Below are 26,081 nucleotides of genomic sequence, written 5' to 3' on the forward strand. Positions count from 1 at the left end.
GGGTGCAATGGATATAGACTTATAGTTCCAGAGTCAGATTGAATTGTATTAGAGTTTGAGCAAGTTACTTAAAGTACATTAGCGCCCCCCCAACCTTTTTTTTTATAAAGTGAAAATAATGAATAGTGCCCTTGTAATAGGGTGAAGATTTAAGAAGATAATACATGTAAAGCTGAGGTTAGCGGCTTATACTTAACACTTAACTATAAGCTTAGCGTGTAGTAAGTACTTTATAGAATTGTAGCTGCCATTGTTATTATTACATGATTCTTATGTAATGTACCCCTGTACAAGGGTGAGACAAGTGACTGAGCTAAATGGGCCACAGGTCAGGTCCAATAAACTATTTCTAAGTGTACTCTTAAAGGAGTCAGGGCAGATTAACTGCTGTAATGAATCACTCCCAAATCTGAGTGGCTAAATATAGCAAAGGTGTATTGCTCAAATTAGAGCACAGTGTGGATGGCATGGTCCGGGAGTAGAAGGAGCTCTATTTCATGTAGTTATTTAAGACATAATTCCTTTTTGTCTAGTGGCTCTACTATCTCCAAGGGCTTTGGAGTCCCCTCCTGGGTCCTTGGCATTGAAACAGCTGATAAGGGAAGAAAGAAAAATGGAAAGTGTTTTGGGCCAGCCTGAGGCTCTGTACATTACTTCCGCCCACAGTTCATCACCTGGAACTTTAAATACATTACTTGCTATAAATGAATTGGAGGCTGGGAAAGATAGTCTGACTGTGCACCCAGAAGGGAAAGGAAATATTTGTCACAGGTTTATTTTTGAGCTTTTGTTTACATGTCAACAAGGATAGAAAGTGGAAAGAAGAAATTGCTACAGTGTATCACGACATGCTCAAAATGTGAAGCACAGGGTTAGTTGACTTTAGATGATAAAGAATTCTAATCACTAACCCTTGTATTCAATTAGAATAACATTGACTAAACTTCTCAGCTTATAAAATACAGTCATATCCTTCAGGTAGGTAAGGTCCCATGGTGAAAAGAACACAGTATTTGAGATGACAGAAGCTTGGGTTTAATTTGTACTCCCACACCTACCACCTGTGTGAGCTGAAGCTGATTAGTTATCTCTTTATGTTTTCATTTCTCATCAGAAAAATGAAATGAAGAATCCTTTCCTTGAGAATTATGAGGGTTAAATGAGTTATACTAGTAAAACATCTAGCCAAGTACCTACCCTTTAAAAAAAAAAATAGTATCATTCAGCTGACTTAACGCTTTTGAGATTTTATTAGCCCCAAGAAACATAAACTCAGACAAAATAAATGATTTGTTTGAGTTTAGCCAGAACGAAACCAACTTTTTCTGACTCCAAATCCCATGATATTTGCTTTACCAAGAACATATATCTGAAATGTTTCAATTAACATGATATAAAAGAACGTCAAGGCAAGCACCCAAAATCTGTATGCAAATGTGTCTAACTGTGGCTTACTTTAAAACCTGAGGCAAGTCTAAACTAAAGAAAAGAAAGTATTAAACAATTTCAAGTATTTACCCATCATTTAAAATTCTATGTCCCACACTCCTTCCAGATGACAAATTCGGTTGTGTCTTCCCTTTGAGACACACTTTCTATCTCTGGGGAATGAAATGCATACTGTAATTCTTTGTGGTTCAACTGTAAGTCAAGCAGAGCCAAGTTCTAGGAGTATCAAAACTGCCCAACTGGAAACTCCAAGCTGCCCTTAGTCAGTAACCCCTTGAAGATGTGTATAGCCTTTCCCAGACAACTATCACTTAATATCACTGTGGAAATCACATTATTTCTGAGCAGGCAGTATGTTTAAGGCCCCATGATTCTTAGTCTGGTTGGTGAGAGGTTTTTTTTTTTAGGAATCACAGCTGTAAACATGTGCTTAATTTACGTTACACCCTGTTTTACACTTTTTTTTCTGCAAGCATTTTAAGTTATATTCACACCTATTAGTAAACTAATGTCTGCCCATCTTCTCATGCTTGCCCTTGCAGTTACTTTGTATACATTTTTCTCACCCACTTCTAACTTGGCTTCACACTTTTTTTTCCCTTAAATAGTAGAGCTCATTAGTTTTACCTCCTTTATATGCAGCCTGTATCACTTCTTTTATGTACAGCGAAGTAGCCTGCTCTACCAAAAAGCAAAGCTTGAAAACAGCATTTCTATTTAAAATCATTGCTGCATACACTGTACTATTAAGAAATGGTAAAGATGAGATAAAAGAATTTGTTTTTGACAAGTTCTCAGCTTAAGAACAAACAAAAGCAAATACAAAACCAGGCATCAGCTTATCCAATAAAAGTTTCAAATTGTCAATTTTACATTTTAAATATGTTTTGCCATCTCAGAAAATGGAGGTGTATATGTGGATATCCAGGCTGGTGCCCGCCTATAAAAATCAAATGATCCTTTAAACCTGATCTTAGTCCTTTGAAATTTTGTTCTTGAGTAAAAATTAGCCTTCAGTCTCCTTTATTTGAGTACTATGTTTCATTAGACTGTGTACTTTTATCTGGCAGAAACAAGTTTATCCAGCCCAAATATTTAACTGACGTAGATTGAAAATGAGTTAAAGAGACCACAAAGGAAATATATACTGTTATTTCTAAACCAAATGCCTAAAATATGAGTGTTAGGGCCATTTATTAAATCTTTATCTTTACCACACAAGCACAGGAAAATTCAAGTTGTATTTATTATGCAACTAGGGTTACTTTAAAAATACTTAACCAATATAGCACAGGAAACAACTAATCATAGTAGAAATGTGTTCTTCTGCTACATACTGTTCTGGTGGATACTGTTAGATCTTTGTCAACATAAAGAAAAATAGCACCGGGTTTGCTAGTAGGTTATTGTATTTTCATGTCACCAAACCATAGCTCAACATTATTGTCAGTAGAATGGCTAGTTTTACAAATAAAATCTTGTTCATTGTAATTAATACAAGCTGCTTTAACAAAAATTATTGCCACACCCACTCTTGGCTTAAATAGCCATAATTCTTTTAGAGTGGCATAATTGACGGGGCAATTAGGAGTCAGACTGGCTTCTGCAGAGAAGCAGTCATAATTTGAGGTGCTATAAAGATCTGGAACAAGGATGTTTTCAAAGTATGAGATAGGACTAAAATGTACTGACTCATGTTCAGTTATATCTACAGAACACCTTGATTCTCAAGACTTCATACTTATAGATTACAAATGTTTTAGAACTCAGAGCCCATAATTACATACATATTGCATATATAATGTGTGTATTGAATTACATATATAATTTGTTAATGATTTTTAAAGTTTATTTATTTATATATAGAGAGAAAGACAGAGAGCACACGAGACAGAGGCAGAGAGAGAACACCGAACAGGCTCCACGCATCTGAGGCAGGGCTCAAACTCATGAACCATGAGATCATGACCTGAGCTGAAACCAAGAATCAGACGTTTAACTGACTGAGTCATCCAGACATCCCATGAGCTAGAAATATTTTATATAATTTTCTAATATGTATTCATATTGTTTACACTATAACATATACAATTATATATTATATAATATATAAGATAATTATATACTTAAAATGTATGATTATAATGTATAATTATGTAAGCATTATATAGTTATGTAATTTTGTGACATATATACACATAATTTGAATATATTCTATTAAAAATAAGAGGGGAACAGTGCAGTATAAGTAATGGAATCCACTCCACATGTTTCAGATCTTGAGTCTAACCCTCACTCACTAACTCAAGTCAAATGTGCTTAGTTTTTTTCAGCTTTAAATGGGAAAAATAATACTGTCTTAGAATTGTGAGTATGAGGTCAGGGAATGTATACAAAAGTTACCAGGGTAGCTGGTATTGAGTAAGCATAAAATACGTTGTCAGTAGAAAAGAAAAGGAGACAGTGGCATTCAGAACAGCAAGAAGCAGCTTTGTGAGTTTCATATATTCACTTGCATTGTCACAATTGTAGTAATCACACTGAACTACGTTATAACGTATAACTTGAGTTTCAAACACAGAGCATGGATTTAAAACGAGAAAAAATAATGTGGTGTTCTCACACAAAGAGCAAGTGGTTATTTCTTGAATAATTCAGGGCAAGTGAGACTTCCAAGAATGAAAATGACCAAGCTGAGGGAAGATTTGCCCACACATCACTGGGAGTGTGTGGTTTGTGATGGCAGAATTCTTACAGAATACTTTGTGTGGTGGGAAAATGCTTTTTTAAAATGACTCTTCACTTTTCAAGAGTTCATATCAGGGTTAAGGCTAGTGAATGTAACATGAGAAGGTTGATGTATAAAACCAAGTAACAGAGTCAAAGCTCCCAGAACAGTATTTGGCTGAGATCTTTGCAGTTAATGGTAGAATTCTCCACATGCCTTTCTCAATTCTGCAGTCAGAACTCCCACCAGAAAGACTAGTGGAGAGTCTCTGAAATGAGCATCTTTGTGAAAAAATTTCTGCTCACTTTGCTTCTCAAACTTGGACGTCCATTAGCATTTCTCATTTGACCAGCAGATGTTTAAGAAAGGAAAACAGTCTTTGGGAGTCTTAACCAATTTTCTAAGCATAAACAACACTCAGTATTTTGTTTCATGAAGTATTAATAGTTGTGCAAAGAGAAAACGCAAATTTCTCTGTATCATATTTCTCCAAAAAACATTTTAACTGCATAAGTTTAATAAAGGGAAAGAAAAAATGGGTATAGCAATGTTTATACTGATTTTTATTATCTAGGGCATCTGGATTATTTAGGATCATTGTATATAAATATGCTCTGTTTACATGATTATTTTGCCAAAGAAATTCAAAGCACTCTACATAAATTTAAGGCTCTATGTTTACATCTGAGTGCCAAACAGTTTATTTTTTTTAAACATTGCTGTAAACAACATTCTGACATCCTTTTGCATAAGACTCTCAAAGTATTGACATAATCCCAAGCCCTTTCTTGGTCTGCTCTTTAAGGGAGGTATTGTCAGCTTTCTTGTTGATGGAATATTAGAAAATAGCTGAGGGTCGTGACATGTCTCACATTCATAAAGGCAATGACAAAGCCATGGAAGAGATTAAAAAGATATAAAAAGGTCTATCCATGATCCCATAAAGTTTACAAACATGTTGATATAATGGGTAAACCAGCAGGTAAACTTTACAATACTGAGTGGAGGGTAGAGGGTGGTTTATGTGAACAGTTATAAATCTTGAGTTTTTGAAGCAAGTTAGAAAACACATTTTCTGTAGGAATGAAAGGAGCAGGGGTAGAACAGCAGATAATTCTGTACTTACATAGCTTTCAGTGGCATGCATCTCCCTGCATGTATATCTTGGCTTCATTCTTGAAATATATTTTCATTAGGTATAGAATTCTAGGTTGACCAATTATTTTCCCTTTCAATTCATGAAGGGTGTTTGTTGGTGTTTTAGCTCCCAGTGTTTCTGATGAGATGTAGGCAGTCATTTCAATTGTTGTTGCTCCGTGTGAAATGAAGTTTTTCTCTTAATCCATCTCCACTTTCCAGCAGTTGTAATTGTTCTAAACTTTACCTGAGGTTTAAGTCATAAGATGATGGCTTTCTATTTGAATTCTAGCCATCTCATATATAAGCCCCTCATAGCAGCATCCTACATTTGGGTTTAAAAAATACACACACCTGGGCATGTAAGTGGTTCAGTTGGTTGAGTGTCGGACTCTTGGTTTCAGCTCAGGTCATGATCTCATGGTTCGTGAGTTCAAGCCCCGCATCAGCCTCTGCACTGACAGCTCAGAGCCTGCTTGGGATTCATTCTGTCTTTCTCTCTCTGCCCATCCTCTGTTCATGCTCTCTCTCTCCCTCAAAAATAAATAAATAAACATTTAAAAAAACAAACATTAAAGAAATAGGAAGTACATCATGCCATTTCCTTCATCTAAGTGTTGAATCCTCTTCAGTATCATCCTACTTTTGTTCACTCTCCAGTACCTTCACATAGTTTTATTTTATGTTTTATGAAGAGTTTTGTAGTTTTATCTACAGAAGGGTTTGCCTGAGAGGAGCTTATTTGGCCATTACAGGAAATAGAATGTTCACAGTAAAAATACACCCTGTATTTCTCAGGCTATGCTAGATAAATGGTTAAAATACAGTCATAACAATAGTTTTAAAGTAAAAATCTCCAGCCACACCATTGCCTCACAAGAGGGAATTTTAGCCCCACTGTCAGTTTTCTCCCAAATTATTTGGAAGTCCTCAGTGGATATTTCATTTATTCTCTGTAAACATTTCTGGGTTTTCTGTACTGTTTTCCATACTGTTTTATTGATCTATGCTGTTTTATTGTCTATTTTTGTGCCAGGACCATACTGTTTTGATTACTACTACTTTGAAATATAACTTGACTTCTGTAATTGTGATGCCTTCAGCTTTGGTTTTCTTTGTCAAAATTGCTGTGGCTATTCAGGGTCTTTTGTGGTTCCATATACATTTTAAAATTGTTCTAGTTCTGTGAAAAATGTTGTGGGTATTTTGATAGGGGTTGCATTAAATATGTAGATTGCTTTGGGCAGTATAGACATTTTCACAATGTTTATTCTTCCAATCCATGAGCATGGAATGTCTTCCCATTTTTGTGTCATCTTCAGTGTCTTTAATGAATGTTTTATAGTTTTCAGAGTATAGGTCTTTCACCTATTTGGTTAGGTTTATTCCTAGTATCTTGTTTTTGGTGCAGTTATAAATGGATCAATTTCTTAATTTCTCTCTGCTGCATCATTGTTTGTGTATAGAAATGCAATAGATTTCTGTATATTGCCTTAGTATACTGTGACTACTGAATTCATTCATTACTTGTAGCAATTTTTTGGTGGAGTCTTTTGTTTTTCATATAAAGTATGGTGTCCTTTGAACATAGTGAAAGTCTTACTCCTTCCTTGCTGATTTGGGTGCCTTTTGTTTCTTTTTGTTGTCTGATTGCTGTGGCTAGGACTGCCAGTATTACATTGAACAAAAGTGGTGAGAGTGGACATCCCTTTTTTGTTCCTGACTGTAGAGGAAAAACTCTCAGTGTTTCCCTACTGAGGAGGCTATTAACTGTGGGGTTTTCATATGTGACTATTATTATGCTGAGATATGTTCCCTCTAAATCTACTTTGTTGAGAATTTGTATCATGAATCGATGTACTCTGTCCATGCTTTTTTCTGTATCTATTGAAATGATCATATGGTTCTTATCCTTTTTCATTTCATGTGATATATCATGTTGTTTGATTTGTGAATATTAAACTACCCTTGCAACCTGAGAATAAATCCCACTTGATCTTGGTGAATGATTTTTTAATGTATTGTTGGATTCAGTTTGCTAGTATTTTATTGAGAATTTTTGCATCCATGTTTATCAGGGTTATTGGCATATAGTTCTCTTTTCTAGTGGTGTCTTTATCTGGTTTTGGTATCAGGGTAATGCAGGCTTCAAAGCATGAATTTGGAAGTTTTCCTTCCCTTTTTTATATTTTGCAATAGTTTGAGAAGAATAGGTATTAACTCTTCTTTAAATGTTTTATAGAATTTGCCTATGAAGCCATGTGGTCCTGGACTTTTGTTTCTTGGGAATTTTTTGATTCCTGATCCAATTTCTTTGCTGCTTACTGATCTGTCCAAGTTTTCTATTTCTTCCTGTTTCATTCTTGGTAATTTATAGGCCTCTAGGAATTCATCCATTTTTTCTAGGTTGTCTAATTTGTTGGCATATAGTTTTGCATAATATTCTCTTTTAAAAAATTTTTTAATGTTTGTTTATTTTTGAGGGGAGGGGGAAGGGCTGAGAGGGGGAGAGACACAGAATCTGAAGCAGGCTTCTGGCCCTGAGCTGTCAGCACAGAGCCTGATGGCCCATTGTGGGGCTTGAACTCATGAACTACAAGATCATGAACTGAGCCGAAGTCAGATCTTAACCAACTGGGCCACCCAGGCACCCCTCATAATATTCTCTTATAATTGCTTGTATTTCTGTGGTGTTGGTTGTTATTTCTCTTCTCTTATGTGTGACTTTATTTTAATTGTTTCTCTTTTCTTTTTGATAAGCCCAGCTAGAGGTTTATTGATTTTATTAATTTTTTCAAAGAACCACCTCCTGTTTCATTGATCTGTTCTATTTTTGCTTAGTCTCTATATCATATAATATACATAATATATTATATTTCTACTCTAATCTTTATTATTTTCTTCCTTCTGATGGCTTTAGGCTTTTCTTGTTCTTCTTCTAGCTCCTTTAGGTGTAAGGTTAGGTTATTTATTTGAGATTTTTCTTGCTTCTTGAGATAGGCCTGTATTGCTATAAACTTCCCTCTTAGAACTGCTTTTGCTACATCCCAAAGATTTTGGACTATTGTGTTTTCATTTTCATTTGTTTCCATGTATTTTTAAAATTTCTTTTGCAATTTCCTGTTTGACCTATTTATTTTTTTAGTAGCATTCTACTTAACCTCCATGTATTTGTGGTCTTTCCAGATTTTTCTTGTGTCTGTCTTCTAATTTCATAGGATTGTGGTCAGAAGAGATGCATGGTGTGACTTCAGGCTTCTTGAATTTGTTGAAGTCTGTTTTGTGGCCTGACATGTGATCTGTTCTGGAGAATGTCCCATGTGCACTGGAAAAGAATGTGTATTCTGCTGTTTTAGGATGGAATGTTCTGAATATATCTGTTAAGTCCATCTGGTCCATTCAAAGCCATTGTTTCCTTGTTTGATAAGAATAGGAATTTGTCCATTGATGTAAGTGGGACATTAAAGTCCCCTATTATTATCGTCTTATCAATTAGTTTCTTTATATTTGTTATTAATTATTTTATGCCTTTGGGTGCCTCCATGTTGCATGTTTGGGTGCATAAATATTTACAATAGCGGTATCTTCTTGTTGGTTGTCCCCTTTATTATTATAAAGTGCCCTTCTTTGTCTCTTGTTACAGTCTTTGTTTTAAAGTCTGGTTTGTCCAGTATAATACTCTCGCTTTCTTTTGACATTCATTTGCATGATAAATGTTTCTCTATCCCCTCACTTTAAATCTGCAGGTGTCTTTAGGTCTAAAGTGAGTCTCTTGTAAGCAGCATATAGACGGGTCTTATTTTTTTAACCCATTCTGATACCGTATGTCTTTTGATTATTTAGTCCATTTAAATTCAAAGTAATCATTGATAGATATATATTTATTGCCATTTTATTAACTGTTTTGTGGTTGTTTCTGGAGATTTTCTCTGATCCATTCTTCTCTTTCTGTTTTTCATGTTTTGCTGCTTTTCTTTACCGATATATTTGGACTTTTTTCTCTTTATATTTTGCATGTTTATTAGTGGTTTTTGATATATGATTACCCTTAGGTTAGTATATAACATCTTCTGCATATAGCAGTCTATATTAGGTTAATGGTTATTCAGGTTTCAACCCATTCTTTACTCCTCTCATCCCTATGTTTTCGGTATTTGTTATTATATTTTATATCATTTTAAAATATTTTTAATATTTTTGAGAGAGAGAGAGAGAGGGGTAGACAGAGCATGAGCAGTGGAGGGGCAGAGAGAGGGGGAGACACAGAATCCAAAGCAGGCTCCAAGATCCAAGCTGTCAGCACAGAGTCTGACGCAGGGCTTGAACCCATGAACCATGAGATCATGACCTGAGCCGAAATTGAACACTTAACTGACTCAGCCACCCAGGCTCCCTATATTTTATATCCTTTGTGTGTGTGTGTGTGTGTGTGTGTGTGTGTGTGTGTGTGTGTGTTAATGAAGTTCTCTGGAAACATTCACTTTTACTGTTTTTGTGTTTCCTGCCTTTAAAATGTTACTTTTTTTCTTTGCTTTCCCTTCAAAGTGTCCCCTTTACACTTTTCTGCAGGGCTACTTTAGTGGTTACAAACTCCTTTATTTTGTCTGGTAGACTCTGTCTCTCCTTCTGTCTTGAATGATAGCCTTGCTGGATAGAGTGAGTATTCTGGCTACAGACTTTTCCCATTCAGCACATTGAATATATCATGCCACTCTTTTCTGACTTGCCAAGTTTCTTTTGAAAGATCTTCAGCTAACCTTATGGGTTTTCCTTTGTAAGTTAACAACTTCTTTTGTCTTGCTGCCTTTAAGATTTTTATTTATCACTATGTTTTGCAAATCTAATTACAGTATATCTTGATGTGGCCTGCGTTTTTTGATTTTAATGGGAGTTCTCTGTGCTTCCTGGAACTGGATGTGTGTTTCCTTCTCTATATTAGGGAAGTTTCAGCTATTATTTTTTCAAATAAAACGTCTGCCCCCTCTTCTCTCTCTTCTTCTAGGACTTCTATAATATGAATATTACTACATTTGAGGCAGTCAATGAGTTCCTGAAGTCTATTCTCGGTTTGCATATTTCTTCTTTCTCGCTTCTATTCAGTTTCATTGCTTTCCATTACTTCATTAATTCATTCTGCTTCTTCCAGCTGCTGTTCATTGCATCAAGCCTTTTTCTAATTTTGTTTATTGCACTCTTTATCTCTGATTGGTTCTTTTCTCATTGCTTTATCTCTGTGGGAAGGGTCTCACTGATCTCTTCTGTTCTTTTCTCAAGCCTATCATTGCTTTAAATTATCCGTCAGGCATTTTACTTATGACTCTTTCACTTATACCTCTGGCTGTGGCCATATCTTGTTCTTTCATTTGGGATAAATTCCTCTGTCTTCACATTTTGTTTAAGTTCCTGCCTTCTTCTCTCTGTTAGAAAAGCCAGTTATGTTTCCTGTTCCTGAAAGTAATGGCCTTATGAAGAGGAGAATATAATGGCCGTATGTAGTGCCCAGGGCCCGTCACTTCAGGGAGTGTCTCTAGTGTGTGCTCTGTGTGCTCTACTGCTGTGCTTTGGCTGCTCTGTCCATGAGGCCAGTTGTCTGCACAGGCTCTCCTTGCTTGTTGTGGGCAGTATTCGGTCCCTGGCCTGAATATGGTGAGTTTTAACTAGGTGTGCTCTGGTCTGCTTGTGAAATGAGAACTGTCACCACTTCTATCAGAACTGAGGCCCTGCAGAACTCTCTAGCTGGGAGATGTGGTGTCAGCAGGGTTTTATGCTGGTCATCTGGGGGCGGAGCCCACCGTGCTAGGACTAAGGTAAGCTTGATAGAGAGGGGCAGTTGTGTGGGACTCCTGGGGTGTGAGGCTTGGTGTAAGCAAGTTAGGAAGTTAGTATCAGCACCGCACTGCTTCCTGCAGGTGGTTCTGTGTTTCTGCTGAGGGGCTGAGGAGGAGGAAAATGATGTTAGCCAGCTCTTTTGTTCCCCCAGGTTGTTTGCCTGCCTTCTCTCCAGGATCAGCTCATGCCCTCTGGGCTCTACCCCAGTCCAGCCTGCTGGTCTTTAAAATTCTAGGCTTGGGGTGCCTGGGTGGCTTAGTCGGTTAAGCGTCCGACTTTCGCTTAGGTCAGGATCTCGCGGTTCGTGGGTTCGAGCCCCGCGTTGGGCTCTGTGCTGACTGCCAGCTCAGAGCCTGGAGCCTGTTTCAGAGTCTGTGACTCCCTCTCTCTCTGACCCTCCCCTGCTCACGCTCTCTCTCTCTCTCTCTCTCTCTCTCTCCTAGAAATAAATAAAACATTAAAAAATTTTTTTTTTAATTCCAGGCTTTAAGCCCCTCTTGTAAGAAATTATGAAATTGAGCCCCTCTCATTTTCCAAGCCAATGGCTATGGGGAAAGATTTCGCTTGTGTGTTCACCTGCGTGTTCCTCTCTCTTGCCCTTCTCTGTGACTATGGCTCCCTCTCAACCATAGCATCCATGAGTGGTTTCTCCCCAAAACCATGTCTCCAAACTTCCTACTCTCTTTACTGTGAGTTCTCTCTCTTTAGTTGTGAAGTTTGCTCTGTCAGTCTTCAGGTTCATTTCTGGGATATCTAGCTTTGTTCATGGGATGAGGTAAGTCTAGGATCCTCCTACTGTACTGCCATCTTCATGCTCTTTTCTGGAATTCTTGATTTAAAAATAAAGCAGGATGCATGTTTATTTTATTCTAAATAAATAATTGTGGAAGTGCCTTTTGAACAAAATTGTGTCTTTTCATGTCTAGTATGTTATAAATAATAGTAATATAAAATTTATAGGTCCTGATGATCGCATCATTCCAGAGCTAAGAGAACAGATTTCTTTAGAATATAGCAAATAAGGCACCAAGGGTAGAGTTTTAGGTGCCAACTTTGCATTTGCACTAGCCAGACAGTAAGTGTCATCTTAAGTGTTGTTCCCTATGCACTTTGTCTGCCTGATCCTAGCAAAGGCCTTGAACATGTCCTGTTCTATGGCTTATAAAGTATGTGGTCTCGGAGGTGTAAACTACCCTCTCTAAACCTCAGTTTCCTTATAAAGAGATGATGGCATCTTGAGAATTTTAATTTCATGACAGTGTGCGGGATGAGGGGAATATAAAAACAGAACCAATTAACACATTTTGAGGAATCAAACTTACAGAGTAATAAGTGGTGAACTAACCTGATAAATTTATTTTAATTCTTTTATTTTATTGAGGAGGACCCTACTTGAGAAGATGCAAAGACTTTGCAAGATCATTCATTTATTTTGGGCAGAACCAGTGCTGGAGACGTTTCCATTTTAGCGGCCCTTCCATTTTACCCCATGTACTAGACAGCATAGTGAAGTAGCTTGGAGACTCTGGGGATGCAGATGACACAAATGGATTTAGGGAAGCTTGTGGAAGAAGAATTGATTGGTGATCAATCAAGTGATGACTTGGCAGTCCTAAAAGACAGATGGCTACAATTTAGATGACTGATAACAAAGAGAATAATGCCATCAACTGAAATAAGCAATGGAAGTTGGTAGGAAAGATGGTAGGTTAGCAAAGGATTGGAGTAGAAAAAACATACTTAAGCTAGATTGTGACAGATTTAGATAATATGTGACAAAGAACTTCTTGTGAAGGCAGAGTGCTAGGGGTTTGTAATAGGATATTTATGCAAGCTGAGAAAATCTTTCTCTGATGGTCTTTAAAAATAGGGTAGTTTTCTGGGAGGGCTTAAGTGTAGCATTACTTGTAAGCAAGAATTTGTTTTCAAACTCCATCTGAAGCCTGCGATTCTTTGAAGGTCTTAGATTTAGTGCACTTGGCTTGTAAAATGGATGTTGGATATGGGACATAAAAATATGAAGGATTTGAAATGACCTTTTAAATGGGAGAGGAATCAGCTATGCCATATCAGGGGGGTTACTATGGTGTAACCTTTTCAAATCCTGCAGGTGGTAGCGCTTTTAAAGTTCCAAGAACTGAAATTTTATCCTTGCACTAACTATATGTAGCTGGCGTGTCTCCCAAGGAAGTTACAGAGAAGGAAGACTGCTTTATCAAGAGGCAGCATCTGCACCAGAGAACTAGGAAGGTTCTTGAGCTAACTTTTCATCAGCAACGAAAGAAGATGAGCCTGACCAAGTGATTATCTCAACAGTTTCCTGTTGAAGACAATCTGTAGCCTAAAGAAATTACGTTTAACGTCTTTTAAGTTTCCTGGCTCAATTAGTAAATAGTTATATTTTCATCATTGTTGGTTTTCTTCAAACATAACCATAGACTCAAAACACTTTTAGAAAAAAATGATTTTAAGGAAACTACTACATTTCAGTCTATATTATTGTGAGAGAAATCAGAGTGACCAAACATGAGGTTTCAAAATCCTACTTTGAACTTGCCCTCGGTTGAGACCCAGAAAAGCGATTTTTACTGTGGAAACACGTGAGTCTTGGTGAACCAAACCAAATACATTTGTTACATGTCAGTGGAATAGTTTATTTGCAGCATCTTGATGAGAAAGAGCATGGGCGCCTACGAATCCATTAACTACAGTGATGGGTAGCACTCAGGAAGAATGTGTTCTGATCTATGGTCTTTTCTTGATGGTACAGATTTTATTTTAATGGCTAATACAGAGGAGTTGAAGGACATGGGTCAGAAATGATTAATATTATTAATTTAGGCAAACTAGAGAAACATTGGCAGTAATTATTTCTGTAGATGAGTACCAGTGTGATCCCAAGAAAGCCTTGATTGAAATTGGTCTTTTGGGGGTGCTGATTTCCTCAGTATCCACCTATTTAGATAGGATGGAGAGGGGCTACAGGAATGAAGTTTTGTGTCTTGGATCTTAGGGCCCTTGAGGAGGGTGATACTGAAATGATGGCAAGATTATGGAGGGTGTTCACAAGCCTAGTCTATGTTTAAGCTTCAGCTTCTCCAGCTTTGAAAGGACTAAAGAGGAATGCAAAACCATTTTGGGGTCAGGAAGGTTTCGCAGCTTTGTGAGCAATTGCAAGCAGGAATTTTGGTGTTACAGAAATTGTTCAACCAAACGGTAGCATCACTGCAAATGAATTAGAATGACTTTTTTTTTTTTTGTAAAATTAACAATTTCATATTCTTGTTCTATAGTCTCTGCCCATTTCATGGAGAAATGTTGTCTCAGACTCTTGATGAAAAGTTAGGCAGGTTTTGTCACACCATGCTATCTATTTATTAAAGTTTATTTTATTTATTTTGAGAAGGGGAGCAGAGAGGGCAGAGAGATTGAGAAAGAAAGAGAGAGAGAGAGAGAGAGAAATATCAGGCAGGCTCTGCATTGTCAGCACAGAGTCTGATTCAGGGCTTGAACCTATGAATCATGAGATCATGACATGAACCAAAATCAAGAGTTTGTTCGCTTAACTGACTAAGCCACCCAGAAGCCCTACAACCATGTTTTAGTAGTGTTTTGGAAAGGAAATTTATTATTTATTTATTCATCGTGTATGATGGATACTGGATACTAGAGTATGAATGAGGGCCGATGAGCAATGAAGACAAAATGATAGAATAAATTATGATGGACTCTTATGTGACATGTCACTGAAAGTAGATTTTACTTCTAAGACATAGGAAACAATGGAAGGGTCATGAGAAGCACTGAGAACAAGGTGAAGCAACAGAGGTCTATTAGGTTTATACAGCCTTCATGTTATGCCTGGATAGTATTTTAAAACATAGCATCCAGCAAGAGTGATGCTGGATTGGATACTATCTGTTTTGTACCTATTGTAGCATCCCTGGTGCTCTCCCCATATTTATGTTTATTGCACAGCCCTCAAAGACATTAATATTTACAATTCCTGATCTAGAAGTATGTCATCTGATACCATACAAAACACTATATCTTTACTGTACATAAATATCACCAGGTCTGGCCAACCTAGAAGTTCAAATAAAGTCTCGTTAACATTATTGCTAAATAATTATGGTTCTTCTATATACCTGACTACACATCTTAGAATCACCTATTTCTTAAAATCTTCATGATGTCTCATATCTGCACATGAAAAAAAAAAATCACTCGTATTTTCTACCGTGCTGCCAGCCAGTCATTTGGAGTAGGTATTGCATTACAACTACCTGCAGTTGATGTTCTTCTGGGAAAGCAGGTTCCTTGGGTTCCACTGGTCTCAGAGGTGCTTGGCCACAGCTCTGCAGGCCACACCAGAGGTTGCCACTCTCATTCAGGACAGTGGTGGGGATGTCTCTTTTTCCATATTCATTTAACATTTTTATTTAGGTGCCAGAGCCTATGATCTCAGAGTTTGACTGGAAAATAGCAGCTTTGGCTCTGAATCCAATTTTTTTTCCATATATGTTGCAAAATCTATCCTTAGAACTGTCTGACAGAAGGAGCCCAGGGCATCACATTACTTATCATTTTTTCCCTCTGATTTTCCCTAGGTCCTTCCCGTCTCCAGCTCCCACATACTTCCTATTTCCTCCTTTCAGTGAGAAAATAACAAAAGCTTTAATGCATTTCAACTCTTCCAAATGGACCCTCAATTTAGAAGAGGACTTTAGTCTCTCCAACAGATAAGGAAAGCCATTTTTGAAGCAGCAAGACATGGTGCTAGATTAATATTACTTAGGTTAAGTAGCAAACATCCTTTCCATGTCTTTATAATTTGAATATGTACCGATGATCACAACAATATAATTACACCCACAAGCACAATCCTTGCATAACCTCTGTTTTAAAGGTTAGAACTGCTCTTCATTTACCATTAGGTAAATTCTACCTAAATACTCTTTCCTTGTTAGCTTTGATTTACTGATACCACTACACTTAGGCTAATTTCTACTTAATTCTTTGCAACTCTTCCCTATGAGAGTTAAAGACCTGGTGTTAGTCTTGTCTTCTGATGCCTTTTGCCGTCTTCTCCAAACATGTCAAAACTCAATTCAGGACTTCTGTCCATGAATTGTCTCTTGCTTAATTTTGTCTTGTTTTGTCACTGCCATTGTATTGATTCATCACTTTCTGAAAGGTTTTTAATGGAGTACTGTTTTCTTGAGAGATATTAATAAGTATTCTTTTGGAAGGGTAGGGAAAGAAATTCACGGGAAGCTAAATTTGGTTAATTCTGCTCCCTATATCTACCGTTTTTAGTGCACTTGAATGCTTAAGAAGTTTTTCAATAAGGAACCTAATTTTGTATCCAATCTTATTAATATAAGCTCTAATGCTTATGTTACATTTGTTATATATTGCAGCTCTGTTAAACTGAAGATTTCGTAATAAGTAAATATTCTTAATTCCTGTCATAGCTCTCCTTAGTACCTGATTCAATGCCATGTATAATTGAGTTATTTTATTTATTACAAGCTAGACACCATGCTAGGTTCTATAAGTTCAAGGACGAATAATTTTTGCAAAGATTTATGGATAAAAAGTAGCTTTCAGTGAACAGTATGTTGCTGATATTTAGCATTTATTGAATTATGGTTGCCTTGGAGTTTGATTTCCAATTCTAACTGCAACAGTTTACACTCTGTATTTCTGTCCCCATTTAAGAATCCGTTAATCTTTATTCCCCTGTTGTTATTATGCAATTATGAAAAGACTTTTAAAGATATTTAAAACCAAGATAAAATTACCAAAATGTTACACAGGACTTTTAATTTTGTTTTCTGTTTCACTTTGATTATGCAAATGTAGAGTATAAATTTATTTACTCTTTGGAATCTAATATTTTCTTAAATTAGAAATAAAGAATTTCTAACAGGAGGGACCCTTGGTGGCTCAGTGTCAGTCCGTTAAACATCTGACTCTTGGGGCGCCTGGGTGGCTTAGTCGATTAAGCGTCCGACTTTCGCTTAGGTCATGATCTCGCGGTTCGTGGGTTCAAGCCCCGCGTCGGGCTCTGTGCTGACTGCCAGCTCAGAGCCTGGAGCCTATTTCAGAGTCTGTGTCTCCCTCTCTCTCTGACCCTCCCCTGTTCACGCTGTCTCTCTCTCTCTCTCCTAGAAATAAATAAAAATATTAAAAACAAAACAAAACAAAAAAAACACATCTGACTCTTGATTTTGGCACAGGTAAGGATCTGAAGGTTGTGAAACAGAGCCTTTGGAAGGGCTGTGGGTGGAGCCTGCTTAGGATTCTCTCACTCCCTCTCCCTTTGCCCCTTCCTTGCTTGGAGGCATGCAGGTGTTCACTGATTCTCTTTCTCTCAAAAGATAAGAAAAGATAATTTCTAACAGGAGGAATCAAGGGATGGTAAAATAGCCAGATAAGGCTTTAAACCAGCATTCCTAAAACTCTCATATTCCCAAATCAGGAAGCAAAAGAGATATAGATAATAGCAGGAAGAGGTGAATGAAATATTTTGTTTCATTGCTGGTAAAAATATGAGGGTGCTATTGTGGTTAGTGAAGGAGTTTGGGCTCAGTGGGTGATGATGTGCTAATTTCTAATACACAAGAAGATCACTAGTTTTTGGACCCTAGAGGTAGACACAGTTCAAAGGGATCCCCTGTAACTCAAGAGTTTGCAGCAGTGTTCTACTATACAAGTTTATAATCCATTTGCAGTTAAAAGAATTATGGCCACAAAAGAAATAGGTCTTGGTTCATTTTGTAATTCAATAAACACTGTTAGCTCTCTGTTTGATGTCATCAGTATGTTAGGCTCAGTAGTGATGATAGTGGTTGCGGTGGTAGTTAAAAATAATACATTCTGAAGAGAATATAATCTTTTGGGACAGAAGAAAAGCTTGATGACCTATGGAAAGCTTAAAAATATGACGTGATAGAGTATGTAAAATATGTTAATATTACATGATAGAGGAAAACACAACAAAATATTGAAAAATGGTTTGAGGAGTGAACTGGGTTTACTCCCATTTATTTGGGAGGATGAAGAGCTCCTAGACAAAATATTAAGACCCACAAACAACAACACAGTAAATAGTTTGAGGATGTGTAGGAAAACAAGTATTAAGGTTAAAGCGCTGGCAAGTGAATGAACGTGTTATATCACAGAGCAAAAGTTGAAGAAGAAACTACTTCAGGAGTCAGATAAGGCTCTTCTCATAAAATATGAACTCTTACCTTTTGATGAGGCAGAATTATTCTACAGAATAATAATGATCTTTGGCATGGTGTCCATGGCGAATCGTGAGATGTGTCAAGATTCTTACCACCCACCAACTTCTACATGCTTCTACTACTACACCAGGAAGAAAATGATACCACTGAGAAAAAGAAGTAGAATGTGTGTCTTGTAAATTTTAATTCAAATGTAGAAACCGAACAGTTTCAGTATATGGACAGAATTAAAAAAAAAAAATTCTTCCTGCTTTTGAAAGTCAAGAGTTTGGAACAGAAGATGAATAAGGGAAGTGAAACACTGACTTCACAAATAATGTCGAAGAACACAATTATTTTTTTGATACCATTGCTTATGATGAAAAACACATGGGTCTGTCAGGAGGAGGAAATGTCTCATTACAGCTTGTGAGTCTGTCAAGATGATCTCAGATTGGAGAAGAGACTTTAAAATTTGAGAGGGTTTTGGCATAAGAAAAGCAAAAGGAGCAAAGATGCCAAGTATTTCTTAGGAAAAACTATTAGAAACTATTATCAGAGCCTCGGATATCTATGTTCCAGTTTCCCAAATATTTACCAAAATAAGACAAATACTTCTGAAGAATGCTACCACCTGGCTGTCCTGGAAGACTATCCCTGATTACAGTGCCTGCTGCTGCCTACTGCAGATCTGGGTTCCTCTGTTCATGGAGGCTAACATGGGCCTCTCCAGGTCCTTTCTGGAAGGTCTCACTTAGACTTCTGCCCAAGGCCTCTGGAACCATGATGAACTTAGTTTCATATCTTAGTCTTGGGTCTGCCTTATTCCATCATCTTTCTTTCTGAAGCAGCCTAAGTTTTGGCAAGTCCAATGCTGAATTGCTCTTATGTTTATGAATCAAACATACTAAGTAGATACGTATTATAATAAAACTTCAGAGAGATTCTTAACTACTAAGATCATATCTGTGGTTTTGTGACCTGTGTTAAAAACATGAATATAATTAATTTAAAGCTGAGACCGCTAGGCGTTTCTGTCTTTTAGGATAGTCCCTAATAATCTACCAGTGGCAAATTGCTGGGAACAGTCTAAAGATATGTTCTGGCCTTTCCTGAGTGGTGAGGAGAGGAGTCCTTGATCTAAGAGTATGGGACTTGTTCCTGATGGTGGAGGGGGCACAGGGGAGGAAGGTGTGGAGAGAAGAAGGAAGAGGGACAGTTTTCTCTCTTTCTTTACCCCCACTCCCCATCCTAGAGTCAACCACATACCCAATATTTGGGTCTGTTCTTTGGCCCATTACCCAAGCCATACTCTTCTCTGGTCTGCCACTTCCTCTCATTTCTACTCCAAATTAGTTTTCCAAAGGAATTGTTAGTTTACTGAGATTAGATTGTGTGTGTGTGTGTGTGTGTGTGTGTGTGTGTGTGTGTATTTAAATAAAAGTGGTAAAGGGGTGCCTGGGTGGCTTAGTCAGTTAAGCGCCTGACTTCAGCTCAGGTCATGATCTCACAGTTTATGAGTTCAAGCCCTGTGTGGGGCTCTGTGCTGACAGTTCAGAGCCTGAAGCCTGATTTGGATTCTGTGTCTTCCTCGCTCTCTGCCCCTCCCCCACTTGTGCTCTTTCTCTCTCAAAAATAAATAGAGCATTAAAAAAAATCAAAAATACAAAAAAGTGGTAAATTGGGAGAGATGTGTTAAATATTTTGTGGGTTTGTAAAGGCATTTGTGGCACATATATTCTAACCCATACACAAGGACAAAGCTAAATTGTTTATCTGTATTATAATGTTGCTTAAGTCAAAGGTATGTAGGAATAGTTAAATAGAAAATATTTTATCAACATTTTAAATAATTTTCAAAGCCAGAGTTTACTAAAGGGCCCAATATAATAAAATGGGAAGTACTTTAGCCTTCTCTAATTCTCCAATTGAAAGTAATTTGCAGATATTCAGAAACTGAAAGCTTTTAAAGGTTAAATTCATAACTTCTCTATACAAAATGGCTGTGAAAGATGCCATGAAATTGTATGTGTATGTGTCTTTATAATGTCTTAGTTTAGATTATGCTAGTGGCAATATTTCCATTTATTATATCTAATATTTGGTTTTAGTATTTACTTTTTCTCTTGCTGAGATAGAGCAGCATGGATGAATCTCTTGACTGTTAAAGAAATGTGAAATTCTTTTCTTTTCCAGCTTAGATTTCTGATTCCTAGAAATCAAAGGTCTTAACCCTAAATATTAACTTTAAAGGGGGTCAGGAAAAGGGCTAGGCTTTTAGCTCGAGATGTATATACAAAATATTACTAAATCAAATGTATCTGTGAGGATATATATCATTCAAAAAAGGTATGTGAAACCTGATTCTCTAATCAAGAGAGACCATATTATCAGAAAGGTGGCAAAATAGTTATATACAAAGATAGTTGTATTGTGGTGTCACAGTCACCACCTAGAGATAAAACAAAGTTTAAGACAATGCTTCTCAATCTTGAATGGGCATATCAGTGGGGGATCTTATAGAAATGTAAATTGTGCTTTTGTAGAACTAAGTGAGCCTTCATTACTGCATTTCTAATGAGCTTTCAGGGAATGTCTCTGCTCTTGGTTCCTTGGGCCACACTTCCATAATGTGGAGGAGAAATTGGATAAGTCTCATGATTCCACTCCATTTTTCTCTCTTTTCTTCCAACAGTGGGCTGAGCTTCTAATCTGTTCAAGCCAGAGTGAATTGATGCTAATAGAATAAGGTGAGGAATAATTTCTATAAGATTTTGCTGCAGATAAGTCAACTGAAAAGAAGTTACTTGTTCTTTCATATATTAGCATGCCTAAGATCACTCATGGACTACAACAGAAATGAAAAGATTGTTGGTAACATATGCATTACATGAGTTTTTATGTTTTATTTTTTTAGTTTTAAACAGTTTTGTTAATAGTTAAAGATAGGAAATTTGGAATTTTCTACTGAACTATGTGTTTATCCCTAATATGTCACTTAGTACTTTGAAAATAAGAAAAATTTTTGCTTGGACTGAAACAAAAATACAGAGGATATAAATGATTCGACACCGTTGCAATAATTTCTTTCTGGTTTATCCAATTAAATGCATCCATTTCTTCTGGTAATTGAATAGCTTATTATTTCCTACGAACAAATGTATGGGTTCCTTGAGGGCAAAGAGTACGCCTCATCCCCTCTCTGTGCATTGCAGAGGGTCCAGGGGATTTCGGGCCACGCAGCAGCCTTCATCGCATGCAGGCATTCCTGCTCCTGACTCTGTATTCTCCTGCTCTATTTTGCAAACAATATGCCAAAACCTAAAGCCTGTCCTGCACTGAAAGCCTCAGTTCAGGGTGCACATGTGGTTCCGGTTTTCACTTCCTGAAGATCGTTTGTTTTGAAGTGACTCTTGTCCTGTTTACTTTTGCAGAGAGCCTGTCTAGCATTTGAAAAGGAGCTTGACAAGAACTGCTGTTTGATTCTCTGGGAACAAATCATGTCACTTTGGGGATTGTAAACATCTGGGAGATTATTGTTAAAATTTGGGGATGAGTTTATTATACTATTTTGTCTTGTGTACATTTGAAAATCTGCATAAGCAAAATCTGGAAAAAAAATAGGGACTCAAACAAGGGAAAATACTATTTATAAGGTCAGGGTTGTGTAAAAATAGAGAACTTAAGGGGTGCCTGGTTCGCTCAGTCGGTTGAGCATCCAACTTCATCTCAGGTCAGGATCTCACAGTTCGTGAGTTCGAATCAGGCTCTGTGCTGACAGCTCGGAGCCTAGAGCTGCTTCAGATTCTGTGTCTCCCTCTCTCTTTGCCCCTCCTCAGCTCATGCTCTCTCTCTTTCTCAAAAATAAATAAACCTAAAAAAAAAAGAATAGAGAACTTAAAATGGACATAAAGGCATGTATGTATGTATCTGTTAGTAAATAAAGACATATGTATATAATTTGATAGGACTGTATATTCAAATCTTAGAAAAGATTTATTTGAATAATTATTTATTCCTAGAAATTAAAAACGATCAAGTTTAAAAAAATGTTTTTAATGTTTATTTATTTTTGAGAGAGAGACAGAGAGAGAGAGAGGCAGAGAGAGAGAGAGAGAGACAGCGCGCGAGCATGAGTGGAGGAGGGGCAGAGAGAGAGGGAGACACAGAATCCGAAACAGATCCCAGGCTCTCGAGCTGTCAGCACACAGCCTGACGCAGGGCCTGAACTCACGAGTGGTGAGATCATGACCTGAGCTGAAGTAGGACACTTAACTGACTTAGCCATCCAGGTGTCCCAAAGGGGTCAAGTTTTTAGAAGTTTATTACTACCTCGAGCTACTCAAATGAAAGAGGATATTTTTAAAGGCCAAAATGCCTAATGAAAGTCCCCTGCTCATGATCAGGATAGAGAACAAGGTGTTCTCTATGGGTCTATTGGTTGTCTCAGTAGTTCTCACTAACTGAACTTGAACTGTCATGTCAAATATTGGTTACTGAGAAAGACTAGATGAGAATCTGGACTGATTAGTGCAAAGCATACTACAGTTAGCGAAATAACTTGAAGTAAATCAGATAAGTCATTCATGCACTTGTTTGAGCAACAAACATTAACTATAGGCATATTTTGTACAAGACACTATTCTAATAACTACAGGAGAAACAAGATACATTAGGTTTGTTTTTTCTCTAATAGCTGATTTATGAATTTAACTGTAACACAAAGAGTCTGCAGTAAGTTCTACCAGGAAGGTATAAATGAAGATCTAGTGAAGCTACAAGATAGGCAAAAGTTCTTTTGCCTAGGAGGGATGCTCTGTTGATGATGAGCTAATAAAAGAGTCTTTGTGTTAAAAAAACAAACAAACAAACAAAAAACAACCTCAAGGGCGCCTGAGTGTCTCCGTTGGTTAAGCATCCAACTTCAGCTCAGGTAAGGATCTCCCAGTTTGTGAGTTCAAGTGCTGTGTCAGGCTCTGTGCTGACAGCTCAGAGACTGGAGCCTGCTTCAGATTCTGTGTCTTTCTCGTTCTCTGCCCTTCCCCTTCTCATGTTCTCTCTCTCTCAAAAATAAATAAATATTAAAAACAAACAAGGAAACAAAAAAATCTCTAGTTATGTCAGTGTGAGAAATGTTGTTTTCTGACCTGAAAATATCTTAGCCCCTTTGGCTTATTTAGATGGACATTAATAAACATAAGCAGGTCAAACTGATGTAGGGGGCATCGGGCTGGTTTAGTCGGTTGAGCATCCAACTTGGACTCGGGACATGATCTAGCACTTGTGAATTCAAGCCCCACATCATTCTCACTGCTGTTAACTTGTCGGTGCAGAGTCCACTTAGGATCCTCTGTCCCCTCTCTCTGTCCCTCCCCTGGTTGCACTCTCCCCAAAATAAATATTTATTACTTTTATATTATCATTATATAAATATAGATAATATATTAATACTATTTTTTAAAAACCTATGATTTAACATTTTAGTGCCGGCTTAGGTTATAAATAAAGTTACAGACCAGTTTGTAGTACGATTCAAATTTTATAACAATTCATGTGTGTATTCACGTACATCTATATACACCTATCTAGATTTGGAAAATTTGGGGTGAGATGTATACCAAACTTCAAGAGTCAAGTCTAGGGGATGGAGTTGGATCGGTGGAACAGGGAGAAACTTTTACTTCTTAGGTGAACTTTGGGAGATTTTTACTTTTTTCTCTCTAGTATTTTTCAAATTAAGAAATTATAATTTCACTTCTAGGGGCACGTGGGTGGCACCATGGTGACTCCTTCGGTTGAGTGTCCGATCCTTGATTTTGGCTCAGGTCATGATCTCATGATGATTGTGAGATCAAGCCCCATGTTGGGCTCTGTGCTGACAGCATGGAGCCTGCTTGAGATTCTCTCTCTTCCTTTCTCTCTCTCTGCCCCTCCCATGCTCGCTCAAGCACACATTCTTTCTCTCTCTCTTTTCTCTCAAAATAAGTAAACCTAAAAAAAAGAAGTTATGATTTTACTTCTAATATAGAAAGTATCTTTAAAAAGGATCTAGTCCATGTCTCTGTCTTAAGTAAAATAATAAAATCATGTGGGGTCTTTTCTTACCTTTGGCTTTAGATTTTCCTTTTATGTAAGCAAAGCACTGCAGTACAACTGAATATTGTTGCTTATATAACAATATTAGGAGAAAAATACTCCAAAATTAAAACTGGTTGTGTGAGACTGGAAGGGTCATGGGTGATCTACTTTCTTTTCCTTATATTCCAAATTTTCTATAATGTGATTTTTTGATGTTTTGATTGATACTAAAGAATAAAAAATTTTTCTAAAATACATTGGCTTATATAATATGACACACATGTGCATTTTAAGGCCATTAAAGGATTAAGCTTGCAATGCATTTCAAGACTATCACTAGAATAGGATTACAGGTAGGTATGTCTTCCTTCTAAAGTATAAATCAGTGAGAGCATCATCTATAAATTATACCATATGTGAGTAATTAATAAGTTAATGATGACCAGCTCAAAAATACTTTTGTTCTTCTAATAAATGTTGCATTCACATTAAAACCATAATACACAAGAGGAGAATATTTCATATACATCTGCTACAAGTGTCAGGATGTTTTGGTTACTTTTTCCCTAAAAGTCAATCATTATAAGTAGGATTGTAACATTGTCAGATATCAACATATTTGCTAGGTACCCTTCCTTATGCATTTTCCCCTCGTAGCTCCCCCAGCAGCCCCATGTAATAGAAAAGACCAAGGACTCTGGTTTTAGACCCAGACACACCACATGGAGCATTAGTTTCAGGTGTCAAGCTTTCTCTACGTCAATATTTTCATTTGTTAAAAAAAAAAAAAAAGAGGAAATAAGAGCAAAAAATGATTCTTTTTTTCCTTGGTGGACATATATCTGGTACATTTTTGTCTAAGAAACCCCATGCCTTCAGTTGAGTGGGTGGGGGTGGTCAGGGTTCTCAGGGTGAGGGAAAGTTTGAGGGAGAGACAGGAGTAGGTAGGCCCGGGGTGTTTTCTCTACCCCAGCAGGGCTGATTTCATGGACATGTGACCAGTGCAGTCCCACAGGGTTCCATGGTCAGCAGGATCTCCCACTTGATTTAAGGTTCTATGACCACCATTCTAAAATTCTTTGTAATTTTATCCCAATTTTGTGATTGGTAAGTGAAATTGGATATGACAATGGAGAAGGACTGAGGACCTCCCCATTGATGCCCAGGCGCTGGTAGGTGGTTCTTAGCTACTGGTTCCTTTGATCCCTGAACCCTTTCTGGCCTCCCAGATCCTCCTCCCTCTACAGGATTGTGGGCACAGGTGAGGAGAGGGTCTTGCCCATCCCACAGAATCTCAGAGCCAGGCCTTGGTGCATTGCACCCATTGGTGCCAGCCTTTTGCCCACTCCTGATCCAGATAACTAGTATAACTTACCTGTCTTGGCTGGAGTGTTGAGCTTGTAGGAGGGAGAAATGGATGAAGATGCCTGGTTCAGTGCCCTTGACCCCAACTAGGGTATCGTGTGTGCGTTCAGTGACTGGCAAGAAGGGACACCTGGCAGCTGATGAGTGTCCACATGTTGTACATGTGCACACACTCTACATGATGGGTGAGGCCCCGGCTCTGTGAGCTGCTGTGCTGACTGGCCAGAGCATTTCTCAGCCCACGGGAAGTAACACTACAT

General features: G+C 37.5%; 1 long non-coding RNA gene across 3 annotated transcripts in view; it reads left to right on the forward strand.

Moving 5' to 3' along the window:
- The window catches only part of LOC144241732 (uncharacterized), a 331,611-nt gene that overhangs the window by 31,316 nt on the left and 274,214 nt on the right, over positions 1–26,081 (forward strand). For all 3 annotated transcript variants that reach the window (XR_013338172.1, XR_013338174.1, XR_013338173.1), the window contains one exon: positions 21,074–21,128. This is a non-coding gene — a long non-coding RNA (uncharacterized LOC144241732). The remainder of the gene's footprint in view (positions 1–21,073; positions 21,129–26,081) is intronic.

This window comes from Crocuta crocuta, unplaced genomic scaffold (genome assembly GCF_008692635.1).
Source record: "Crocuta crocuta isolate KB4526 unplaced genomic scaffold, BGI_CrCroc_1.0 scaffold17, whole genome shotgun sequence".
NCBI lineage: Eukaryota > Metazoa > Chordata > Mammalia > Carnivora > Hyaenidae > Crocuta > Crocuta crocuta.